Source organism: Saccostrea cucullata, unplaced genomic scaffold (assembly GCF_032062105.1).
Source record: "Saccostrea cucullata isolate Sc308-1 unplaced genomic scaffold, CSIRO_AGI_Scuc_v1 ctg14912, whole genome shotgun sequence".
NCBI classification, from domain to species: domain Eukaryota; kingdom Metazoa; phylum Mollusca; class Bivalvia; order Ostreida; family Ostreidae; genus Saccostrea; species Saccostrea cuccullata.
The window spans coordinates 1-13,285 of NW_026919099.1; the positions used below are offsets into that span (position 1 = coordinate 1).

General features: G+C 33.6%; 1 long non-coding RNA gene across 1 annotated transcript; it reads right to left on the reverse strand.

Moving 5' to 3' along the window:
- Positions 1–3,383: 3,383 nt before the first annotated feature.
- LOC134279358 (uncharacterized) lies at positions 3,384–9,980 on the reverse strand. Its single transcript, XR_009994617.1, has 3 exons — positions 9,811–9,980; positions 3,904–4,107; positions 3,384–3,486 (listed from the first exon to the last, which is right to left on the reverse strand). It is a non-coding gene; the product is annotated as an uncharacterized LOC134279358 (long non-coding RNA).
- Positions 9,981–13,285: the final 3,305 nt, after the last annotated feature.

The window sequence follows — 13,285 nt, forward strand, 5'->3', positions numbered from 1 at the left end:
CTCTGAGCGATCGCTAATTTGTGACTGGATTGGTTGTCAATTTCATACAAGGGGGCAAAGGTAACAATGTTGTGTCAGCGTAGAGTCCCTTCCCTTGGTGAACCCCTATACCAATGTTGTACACCCTAAAAATAAATACATGATTCAAATACAAGCCTACAGAGATTTCATATCTAATTTAACTAAAAATTAATTTTAAAAAAAATTTATTGAAAGTCAAAAATTCTTTTTATTCATAATATTATCAGTTTATCAAGGCTCTTAAAATATTTCTTTTACAGGTAATTATGTAAGTTATATACTGTATCATTAAAAAAAATATTAGCTGCACATAACAGGAAGATTACATGGACTGCTTAAAAATAAATATCTTATAGTGTGTGGAGTATAATTCATAAATTTAACTAAATTTATATAGATACATGACTATAGATTTATTATGATAATACAGTAAAACACAGTTGTAGCGAAGTCCTAGGGGACCTGTGAATTCAATTCGCTATATCCGTAATTCATTATATCCGTATAACAAATTTGTATAACCATTATAGCAAATTTGCAATATGCATGATTTCCTTTAGGTCTTACTACCAAATATGTTAGAGAAGCAAATATTAAGAAACATATCTTTGATAACAATGGTTTTATTATGAATGGTATTTTATATACAAATGCTAATTGGAAATAAAGTTAGTGAAATTATCAAAAATTTTATAATCTTTAAAAGTTTGTTATAAAAGATGTAAATTTAATTATATTTAACCCAACGGGACTCAAAATCAGTTCGCTATATCCGTAAATTCGTTATATCAGAATTCGTTATAACTGTATAATTTTACAAAGATTTGTTAAGAATTTTGCCGGTGACCCAGAAAATCTTTGCTATATCCGTGAATTCGCTATATCCATGTTTCGTACTAAACGAGTTTCACTGTACCTTTTTGATAAGGTAAATATAGTATAAGCATTCCAAAAGTATAAATAAAACATTCAAAATTAATCCAAAATTTAAATAAATACTGTAGAAGTACTTTTTTCCGCGTGGTATTAATTTACGCTATGTACGCGCTTACAATTTTTCCGCGGAAATTTGTCCAAGCGTACTTAATATAAATGTAAGGCACATATAGTGACAATCTAGAAAATCCGCGTAATTTTATACCCACGGATTAAACAGAAATTGAGATTCCGCGGAATAATGACCCCGTGGAAAAAAGTACATCTACAGTAAGCACTTAGAAAACAGTACACCAAAATGACAAGACCCTATATATTTAAGCCCTCAGGTCCTTATTGCCAATCCAGAGCCAGGAGATGAAATAAAACAGAGTGTGGGTTTGGTATCGGACACTATCAGTACACCCTGGGGCCTCCTCATACAGTCATGCTCCTCCCTCCACCTGAGACAGAACTGCTCCCCTCCCAGCCTCTGTTGGACTTAACTGTGTTTTAGGGATACAAATGGCCAAGGACAGCTTGGCTTGACTTTGTAGTTGTACTAACCAGTCTGGGCGGTTGCCAGTCTTGGGAACCACATTCAGTCTCCTCATGCCAGTACCACTCTCCAAGGAGAACCGCTTACACCTGGGTCAGATAAAAGGAAATGTGTATGCTTTCAAGTTCACAAGAGCTGTCCACAATTAGAATTTCAATCATGAAAATTTTTTTTTCCTCTCTCCTCCTTTCCAATGCAAAAAAATATTACCAATTAGGTCCTAACAGCTTTTGTTGAGAAAAATTATTTTCCATTATATATGTTTAAATGTCCTCTTACTCCTTTGAAAAATTTTGACTCATTCTCTGAACATGTCATAGCGGACAAACAATAGTTCCATTGGTCATGATTTAAGTGAACTTGAATCTACACAACATAAGGGATGCTTTTGACTCCGATGAGCTATAAATGATCATCAAAAGTAAAATATTACCACACAGGGACACTGTCTGGGCCCTGGACTGACTTTCCTACTCTCATTGTACATCTGTCAAAGGAAAACAAACATAGGTTAAAGGTGAAGTTGAATATATATTCTTAGAGGCATCGTCCTATCAAATTTAGCATACCAGTCTATATTTACAATAACTTAATTGAGAATGAGATGTTTAATTGAGCAAACAAACCAACCATAGCTGAAATCATTTCCATAATACTACACTCAAAAAAGTATTTGAAATTTTTTTTTATTTAATGTCACAAAGCTAAGAAATTTATTACATATTTTTAAATGATGTTCAAAGAACTGAATCATGGTTTTTTCAGCTTAAGTCTTTTGAAAGAAGCTATTAGATAATGACAATGTGCTCACAGGTTGGGCAGGTCCTTCTCGGCGTAACAGAAGAGTAGCGGGGTGACAGAGCGGGCTAGTTCATGTTCTTCGTACTGTCCCGAGGCGACCTCCTGGGAGAAGTCCGGTCTGAACTGTCTGAACACCAGGGGGAGCCCCGACTTGTTGACCAACCAGTAAGGGGCCGTCACATGGATCTAGAAAAAATATAATCATATGGTTAGTTTTTTTATGTTAAAGAATTAATGAGAAGGCATAGTGACACATACATGTACATTATCCCTGAATTACATTGCACATGACTGTAATATTGTAAGTTTATTATTTCTAACACAAACATGTCTGACTTAATAACCTTTTACTAGAACTCTATTTATCTCTCAAGAAGAAAAATAGTAAAGTACAAGAAAATTTTGAACAATTTACAAATATATTGTACTCAATCTAAATAAAGAAATCAATGTTTTCAGCATCATATTAAGAAATTCACTAGAACCTACCGAGACTGATCCTCCCTTCCTGAAGATGATTTTGATGAGTAACTCCAGCAGTCGTTTCTTGGTGTCGTACAGACGAATCTTAACCTTGTGGTACTGGGGGCCGGTGGTGACGGGGGGAGCCAGACTCTTTACAGGTTGGGAAGTTCTCCAGATTCAGTCCCAGCTCCATCGCCTGCTGGGGGTCTGCCTGTAACAGATAGTGTGGGTGAACAAACTTAAATTTAGGATACCTGACCATGTTTTGATACAACTTTTATCTTCTTGGCCAAGTGAATAATGTTGACATTTTTAAAAGATGGCATTAGATTTTCATAAAGTTGTAATTATCTCCACTTGGAAAAAGGTGTACTGTGGCCTTTTCCTTGAACAAACTTACTAGTACATGGATTGCATGACATCAAACAAGATCTTTTAATGAAGGTCTCCAGCCTGCTTGTACTTACAGCATTTAAGTAGGCAATTTTTATATGAAAGCCTCAATCCTGCTTGTACTTACAGCATGTAGGTAGGCCTTCTCTCCTGTCTTCACTGTTCCACAGATCTGTGTGTCTTTGATGTAGTACCTCCAGCTCTATGGGCAGCAGGTTGCAAATTCAGTCACAGCTGGACGGATGGATACAGTGTGTCCTGGTAGAATCAAACTCGAGTCCTCTGTCAGTAACTGCTCAGGGTAGTTCTCCCGCTTGACCGACACACAGAATCTAAAATATACAAACACATACAATCAAGTTCTACCAGAAGAAAAGTAAGTTTCAATCTAAACAACTTATTTTCTTTTTCAAAATTAAGAATACCATCCATCACCCAATATACTCTCTTTTCCCATTTTTGGCAATAATTCATATTAAGTTAATTGTTTATCAGACAATTACATATATATATATATATATATACCGAACAAAACTGGTGATAATTTATGCAATTCAATTTGTTTTACCAAAGCTTGCAGAGAAATAAATTGGAAATTGGATTTATATTCATTTAATGAAAAAATAATATACAATATATAAATTCAAAACTTAATTTTTTTTTAATATCCATTGTAGATAAAACAAATAAATTGACTTTTTTCTGCTGCATACAACAAAGAAATAAAGGTTTATGGGAGTTAGTGTTACCTATAAACTCCATTCCCTTCAGAAGAGATACATTTCATTATTCTCTCCTTGACTTCCCCTGCCAAACGAACATGCCTCCATTGATTGGTCGATTGCAATACTTCACCGGCCAATCAGATGGCCTGACATAGAGCATGGAAGACACATATGGAAGTGGAAGTGGTAAGGCTCCATTGACTGGGATTTCCATGATATTAAATTTACCTGTATGCAGAAAGATACACATTTATAACAATCTGTTTAATCATGTTATTCTTTTAAATTTAGCTTTAGCCAACCCACCCCCACCCCACCATTCACATACAAGATCCAAATAAGTGAAGATGGAGATATTTTGGAGAACAGAAAACATACACTGTTATTCAATAAAAGGTACACAACATAGTTTTTTTAATCTCACCAAATTTGAAATTCAGAATTTGTTTAAAATTTTTTCCATGTGTAACAAACTACATTTATCAAAGGTCCTGGAATGTTCTTCATTTAGTCAATTTAAAAGTACAGGTGATACATTTAAATCTATATTTATCTCCAACCAGGAAGTAAATTACAGATCTCGGTCAAAGTCTCGACTAAAATCTCACTCTGACATTCCAAAGTTTGTTTGTTACAAAAGAAAGTGATTTGTGAACAAAAAAGCAGATATATACATTTAGAGGTCATTTGCATTAAAAGCAAAATTACTGGGTTCAATTCTCAGACTGAAATTTAGATGAATTTTTCTCAAAAAAGGAATTTTATTTCATAAAAAAAGACATACTTCTCTTACATAACTTAAAGTTTAATACAATAGAGTAGTTTTAGACAGTCATTGGACTTTTTGAGGGTCATCTTGCAGTGGTTCTATAATTAGAGCCAGACAACATTATTGCAGTTCAGCTTTAACAATTAAATTGAAGAGGTAATTTAACTGCTGCAGTTCCGGAACCCATATGCATGTAACAAACTTTTAAATGTTAATTTCAGATGGCACATTCCAAACCTAAAATTCCAGGCACTGCCCAACACTTTCTAGAATGTGGTTTTGAAGATTGTGAGAGAAAGTTGAATTTTATTTCAATTCCTGCCATCATCAAATGTATAAACCATGCAGAGACCAACATTTAAAGATTCCAGAAAACAAAAACCATGAAGTGGTCCTTTATCAGAAACGTAGACGACAACTTCCTGTGAAAAAATGCAAGATCCACCCCAACAAAGAAGTAATATTTACTGCAAAGACTGCAATATTCCTTTATGTTCAAAGTGTTCAACAATGCAAGAGCACCATGAGACATTGCTTTATCGATTTAGAATCTATTTATACAGAGAAATTTGAACTTTGCCAAAAGGAACTCTCTAAAATCCATAATTACTTTGTTTTTACGTCACAGGATTTACAGAGAGAAGTTCTAGATGCCACAGAAGTTAAACAGATCATGGACAGCATACGGACATCCATGAAGGCTGAAGCCGAGTCTCTCAAAAACATGGTGGACACAGTGCTTTCAGAAAATATGGAAGAATTAAACCAAATAGAGAAGTCATTACTGGAGAAATTACAGAGCCAAGAGAAGACGTTTGATGATTATATTGCCTATCTCAGTGACCTTGTTAAAGAGTTCCAGAGTTATCTGTCCTCTACTGAGCTCACTAACTTTACAACTCAACTTCTAGACAACTTAAAAATAAAATCCATACCAGAAACCACAAAACCTATCACACAGAATTTTCTTCTGTTGGATACAACAAAAATGATGTTGCAAAATTATTAGGCAATATAATTCAAACAGACAGAAAGGTAGAACTAAGAAGAGTAAAGTCTATGGAAATTCCTCCTACTGCTACATCAATGAATTCTACAAGTGAACAGACAAAACAAGATAAACAAGTGAAATCTGACAAGAAACAAACAATGTCTCTATCTGCCTCTGTCACCAAGGTCAGGGAGTTCAATGTACCAGGTGTTTATGGTGTATACCATGTATCACTAGATCAATCAGACAGACTCTGGATCAGTGACAATGTGGGTAATCTTGTCCAAACAGATCTACAGGGGAATGTGATACAGAAGATAAAAACCAATATAGTGGTAAAACTTTGATTACCACACAGTAACACAGGACAGGGATCTGATCTTTACAGACCAAAACAAGAAAGTCATCAATAGGAGAACACAGGATAATAAAGCTAAAATTAAATATTCACTGAATTCATTAAAACTGGAGCTTTTTTGGGAACCACGTTAAAAATAGCATACACTCCTCCCACATCAACGGGGACTTACTGGTGGGGATGAGGACAGATGAAGAGGGTACTAAGTCACCAGGTACAACAAGACAGGAAAAGAACTAGTGAGAACATACAGAGGGATAGCGAAGGATGGGAACTGTAAGTAATTGACACTACATCACAGAAAACATCAATGGAGATATCTGTGTATCAGAATATAATAAAAGGGCAGTAGTGGTGCTGAATAAATCAGGACAACACAGGTTCTCCTACACAGGTCAGAAGTCAGAGTTCCGTCCCTATGGAATCTGTACTGATGTCCTCGGATACATCCTGGTGTGTGATATTCTCAGTAACTCTGTTCACCTCCTTGATCAGGATGGCCAGTTCTTGTCTCTATTACTCACACCACAACAAGGGGTAGGGTATCCCATTAGTGTGTGTGTGGATGATGAGAACAATCTCTATTAGGACAATATAAAACCAACACACTGACAGTGTACCAGTATCTACAGTGATTCTTATTCTGACATAAAACACTTTGTTTGAATATCCTGAATAGTGTACCCTTCAATAATCATTATACTGAACAAATTGCACAATACTATTACATGTAATTGATTTCAATAGTAAACATTTCATGAATACTTTTTTGGATTCCCAATTAGAGAAGATATCTACTTATTTTACTATGTGGTGAATGGTGAAAATGATTATGAAACAAAATAATCTACAGTAAAACATGGTTATAGTGAAATGCTTGTAATTACATGTAATTCCTGCTAACAATATGCTTTTAAAACATTTTGTAAATTAAAATTGCACATCCCTGGAATTTCACTTTCAGCTTATTTTACTGTACTGATCAGGGTTCTCCACATTTGAAAATTTAACCATGGAGGAAGCTGCGTAAAGACAAAATGTGACCAAAAACTCGAATGCGCATTAGACTTCCTAATCTTCATTAATCAATGACTGGTTTAACAATTTGTAAACTTTACCATTGCAACACAAAACAATGGAATAACTAACTCTGTTTAAAGTTTTAAAAAAATAAGATTAAATATTGAAAGGATTTATCCAGAATTATTTTACCTCACAAATGTACCAGAATTTTCCCAAAACTGTAGTAATCTTCCGAAGGAATTAAAAAAAATTGTTGATACATTAACCAGGGCAATATTATTCAGAAATTAATGATTGTAAGAATTGTTGTAGCCTGTTGTATGAAATGTTTTGTTTAAATATGACTAAAACTGATGAATGTTTTTTAAGTAAACACACAAAGGAACAATTGGATAAGTGTCCTTTTTTTCTAAGCATTCTATTTTTCTAGATAATGAGTTTTTCACCAAGTTCTGTTTACCTCTCCACGTGCCCCAGTGCTGAAAATAGCGCCACGCGACGTCTCATAACAACGGGAAGTAACTCTAAAAATAAGACGGCGATTGACACTTAGGTCCTATGCACATTTTATCGAAACGATAATAGTCAAATCTTAAAAAACACAGCAGGGGAAATTAATTAAATACAGAGGAATATTGATTTTTTACAGAGTATTTTTGGGCTAATATCATCAAGATTTCAGACGTTAAACCAGAAGTCTCTGTCGAGACTGTAGCTCTACTGGTTTGTACTTGGCATTTTAAAGGTATTTAACAGAAAATTCTATTTTTAATAACCTTGGCAACACCGTTCATTGAAATCAAAAACTGATGCACTATTCTATTATATCTAAGTGTAGTCTACTTGTGTTCCAAGTTATACTGAAATCAGACCAAAACTGTAGAAGGAGTAGCATTTTAAAGGAATTTCACAGAAAATTCTATTTTTAGTAATCATGGCAACACTGTTCATTGAAATCAAAAACCGATGCACTATTCTATGTATCTTAGTGTAGTCTACTTGTGTGCCAAGTTATATTGAAATCAGACCAAAAATGTAGAAGGAGTAGTGTTTCAAAGGAATTTCACAGAAAATTCTATTTTTAGTAACCATGGCAACACCGTTCATCGAAATCAAAAACTGATGCACTATTCTTTGTATCTTAGTGTAGTCTAATTGTGTGCCAAGTTAAATTGAAATTAGATCAAAACTGTAGAAGTAGTATCATTTTAAAGGAATTTCATAGAAAATTCTATTTTTAGTAACCATGGCAACACCGTTCATCGAAATAAAAAACTGATGCACTATTCTATGTATCTTAGTGTAGTCTAATTGTGTGCCAAGTAAAAATAAATATTAAAATCATCCCACTGTGGAACATGTAGACTGGTCCTTCAGATGAGCATATATACCGTTAAGGAATGTTCACAGAAAATTGCTCAATTTTTAGAATAACAAAATGGCAACACCGGCAAGTGGTTCATCGAAATTAAAAACCGATACATTTATTAACCCTTATCATGCTTTATAATCTTTGTATAATGTTATAACTTGTGTGCATAAAACAATTATTTTTTAAAATCAGTGTCTTTAAATTACTGTAGAATTTTTATTTCTTAAGATACATCCATAATCCTTATATAATTTTTATAGTTTACAAATGACAGATGTCTAAAAACTCTGTGTAAGTTACATAAGAAAAGGTAATGCAGATTCTACACAAAACTACACTAAAATTTCATTCTTTTAAAACAAATAGATTTCTTTCATCAAAAACAGTTTTGATGTGACATTTCATCACCTTTTCCTATACATATATCTAAGTTACAGGTACGCCACGCATGTGCATTCTATCACATAAGCTCTAAAATTTCATTCTCTGACAGGTACGTCAAAAAAACACTTAGTTTCGACATTTACCCTTCCTCATATATCTACGTGATACAGGTACGCTCAGGTAAGACAGGTACGTTACTATATGTCTTTGAATTCTTGAAAATATTCAGTTATTTATGTTTATTTATTTCAATGGTGTGAATAATTGTAAAAGGAAAATACTAGAACAAGAACAAAGAACTCAAATTCGCAGTTTATTTCAGAAAATCCACAGAGCCAGTTCTCGTGTATATCAGTAGTTTATATATAATATATACATCTCCGGTATAAATTCTGAAATTAATAAAACGAACATACTCAAAGCACTCAAAAGCAATATCTTTTTCAAATTAACAAGATAATTTAAAATAAATGCGCTTCTTATTCGGCGTTGTTTACATTCACAGCTGATACATACCGCCATTTTTGTAACTGAAGTATTACAAGGAATACAACCTGCGTCTTTTTGGGGAGCTTCACACCACGTTGTATAAACACAATTAAATAGGGCTTATAGATAGTATATTGCAGGTGTAATCTCTGAAAATGCAAGTTTTAAATTCTTAAATTTAACCATGGAATGGGAATTTCCGATATTCAAAAACGACTTATGCCGCGACCAGCAAATGTTAACCATGGCGCACACAAATTTAACCATAAGGGTTAATCACCTCCATGGTAAAACCCCTTGTGGAGAACAAAGGAAAGCAATCATATGAAAATCAGGTTATATCAAAAATTTCATTTTCCCATGATAAAGATATACTCTCCTTGGTAAATTAAAAAATTTACTGTGGATAAAATTTTCCACAAAGGAAAATCAATGAAAAAAAAATTAAAAAAAGGAATTATTTGGAAACCAGTTTATATCAAACAATGGACTTGACTGGAAAAACTATTTACATGTGATATGACTAAGTTTTTACAGACAGTTACCTTCCAAGCCTGAGTGTGTGGCCATTTTAAGGTCAATGCTGGAGTCAAGTTCATTTCTGACAATCAGTGCTGATCTGACCGTTATCAGTTTACGAGCTTTTCCTTCCTGTTTGACATCAAACACAAGTCGTGCTGGCTTCTGTCTGGAGGGGTCATGTTTAGAACTGTATGTTAACTGAAAAATAAGAACAAATCAGCTTTTAGAAAAACGTAGAAGTAAAAAAAGCTAATTTAATTGTCAAATAATGTAATTGTATGTGACCACTGCAATTTTGAAATTATCTATTTAATTTTTGTAATTGTATGTGACCTTGAACTTGCTTAAAATAAGGTGACCTTGATTTAAAAATGACACATCAAAAGTTAATACAAATACACCCGTTATAAGAAAGTAATAAACACACAATTTTCACCTCATGACAATTTTTCTCTTTGTTGTGGAAGAAGAAAGGCATTTTTTCTCCAGACTCCACTTTTTTCCACTCTGAAGCCTTTATATAGTGGTCATCTTTAGTACCTTTTCTTCTACCTGACCAGTAAAAATTCAACATGTCAAACATCATCAATTTTACATCAATTCATGACAGGAAACAGCACTTTGGAAAATGGTTCAATATTTATAAAATTTATCATGTTGACATTACCATTACTATTTATTATGATGCAAATCAAGCATATACCACATTTCAAATTGGTTTGGATTTCTCAAACACCTAGATAATTGACCAGTTCTTTATAAATGGAGAATTAATTTTATTTAATATTAATAAGTACATATAATTATAAAATTACATTATTGTTGACAAGTAATTCAAGCTACCAGTCAGGATGTTCTACTTCCATTGATGAACTCTTCATAATTAGAGGCCCGTTTGGTCGTCTGAGTGGCACGGCATGCATTTGCGGATAATACAAAACATGCTAATCTCAATCCAATTTTAATGTTAATTAAATGTATTTGTCATTACAATTAACGAATAGAACTAAGATGAAAGAGAGCGAGATCCCCAAATTTATTATCCATTAATAAAAAAAAATACATTTTTGAGGCATGTGTATTGTATTTAGATGTAACTTACGATAAATAGAAACATACACTGATATCATTGTCATTTCTACTCTTGATGGATTCAAGTCAACAAAATGAAATATTTCATTTGCATTTCGATAGAATTTGTTCATTGACTGTAAGTTATATATAGTATAAAAATAGTTTCTCTATTGTAGTTTTTACACAATAAAACCCCCGTCGGCTCCTTTAAATAACAGCTTGAGAGCATTCTTAAATAATTCAAGGCTTTTATGCACTTTTTGATTGACTGAAAAATTCATATACGTGTATATTGTATAATCTGTGTTACCTACATCACTGTCAAAAACATATCCGTTTGCTTGATGTTAATTTGAATTTTGCACAATTTAATGCAGTTTTTCAGGTGAAGCTTTCTTTTTTTATATACTTAAATCAAATTATAAAGAAAATCAATGCATTTAATATCTTACCAAGTTATACAGTATAACCTGGGTTGGAACAGTTAAATACATTTTTTTTATTAACCACTTCACATAAATTCATTCAAAAAGAAATTATATATACTGACTTGCATTTAATTAGAAACTTAATGAAAAACAAATATCATGAACAATTTATTCTTTAATAATCAACAAATGGCAAATAACAAACAAAAATTCTGACCATATAGATCCATTTCTATATTAAAAAGAAAGAGTTTCAATAAAATTACAATCATACATATGCAAATCTTATCATGTGTTTATAATCAAATCTGATTAATTAATACATTCAGGACACTTGTTTATCATCAGAATTGAAGCACAACATTACCAGCTGTTGAATGTTTCATTTCCTGACAGATAAATGCATTTATTTAATTATCTAACAATCTCTTAGACTAAGTCTTGCAATCATATCTTTAATATCAAGTTACAAATACAATAAATGAATGTATAATCAAAATACATTCCTAGAAATGTGTATGGGAAAAAAAATCATTATGCATCATTTTCAAACTTTCTATCACCAAGTTATGAAGTAATTCACATGTGATGAAATAAATCCAATATGACACGTTTGTTCCTGATGGCTCTATAAATCACATACAACATGTTTCTTTCTGATGGCTCTATTTATCCACTATGTATCTTCAGCCTCTGTAGACGTCAGTGTGTGTTGTTGTTCTTCATACAAATTACGGACGTAGTTGATCTGTTGACTCACCTGACAAGAAATAGATAACAGTGAAGCATACTGGTAGTGCTCCAGCCTTCATTGTGTTAACATGCACAGCCAATGTATGAACTTTTTGACATGATGTATTTTTATGTCCCAGTCAAAGTTACACAGTTTACAAGAACTCTACGGTTTACAGAGATTTTCATTACCAGTAAATATGGCTGAATACAGACATGCAAATCTGCAGTGTTTACATTAATATCCAGGTACATGTACATTTTAATATGATTCTCTAATAAAGGTAATAATTAAATGATAAGACAAATATGTGCATAATAAAGAAATCCCTGGGAAGGGAATAGTATCTGTTAGGCACATTTACCCTTTTAGCCACTGTACAAGTGTAACAGTCTAATACACTTAACCTTTAAGCCCTAGTCTGTCACGCTTAACCTTTCAGTCATGGTCTGTTAGTCACACTTACCCTTTAAGCCACAGTCAGTCAGGCTAAACCTCTCTAGTCACAGTCTGATTGTAACACTTTCCCTTTCAGCAAAATCTTTTTTTTTTGTTACACTTACTCTCTCAGTCACAGTCTGATTGTCACACTTGCCCTTTCAGTCACGGTCTGTCTGTCACATTTACCCTTTCATCCACAGGCTGTTTGTTACATTTACCATTTCAGTCATGGTCTGTTTGTTAGACTAACCCTTTCAGTCATGGTCTATTTGTCACACTTACCCTTTCAACCAAGCTCTGTTTGTCACTCTTACCCTTTCAGCAATGGTCTATTTGTCACACTTACCCATTCAGTCACAGTCTGTTTGACACACTTACCCTTTCAGTCATGGTCTGTTTGACACACTTACTCTTTTCAGTCACGGTCTGTTTGTCACACTTACCCTTACAGTCACGGTCTGTTTGTCCACACTTACCCTTTTAGCCACAGTCTGTTTGTCATACTTACCCTTTCAGCCACAGTCTGTTTGACACACTTACCCTCTCAGTCATGGTCTGTTTGTCCCACTTACCCTCTAAGCCACGGTCTGTTTATCACTTACCCTTTCAGCAATGGTCTGTTTGTCACATCTTATCTGGGGGACCCTCTGTGATCAGAAGCTGATGTTTGTGACCTCACAAGCTCAGGTAATATCTGCCCTCTGTAAATCAACAAAGAAAGATACAATAACTCTAAATATACTTTCAAGACACAACAGTCATGTAATTATGTTAAAACCATTTGACTGGAATCCCCCCATCACTTACTGATTTCCACCACCA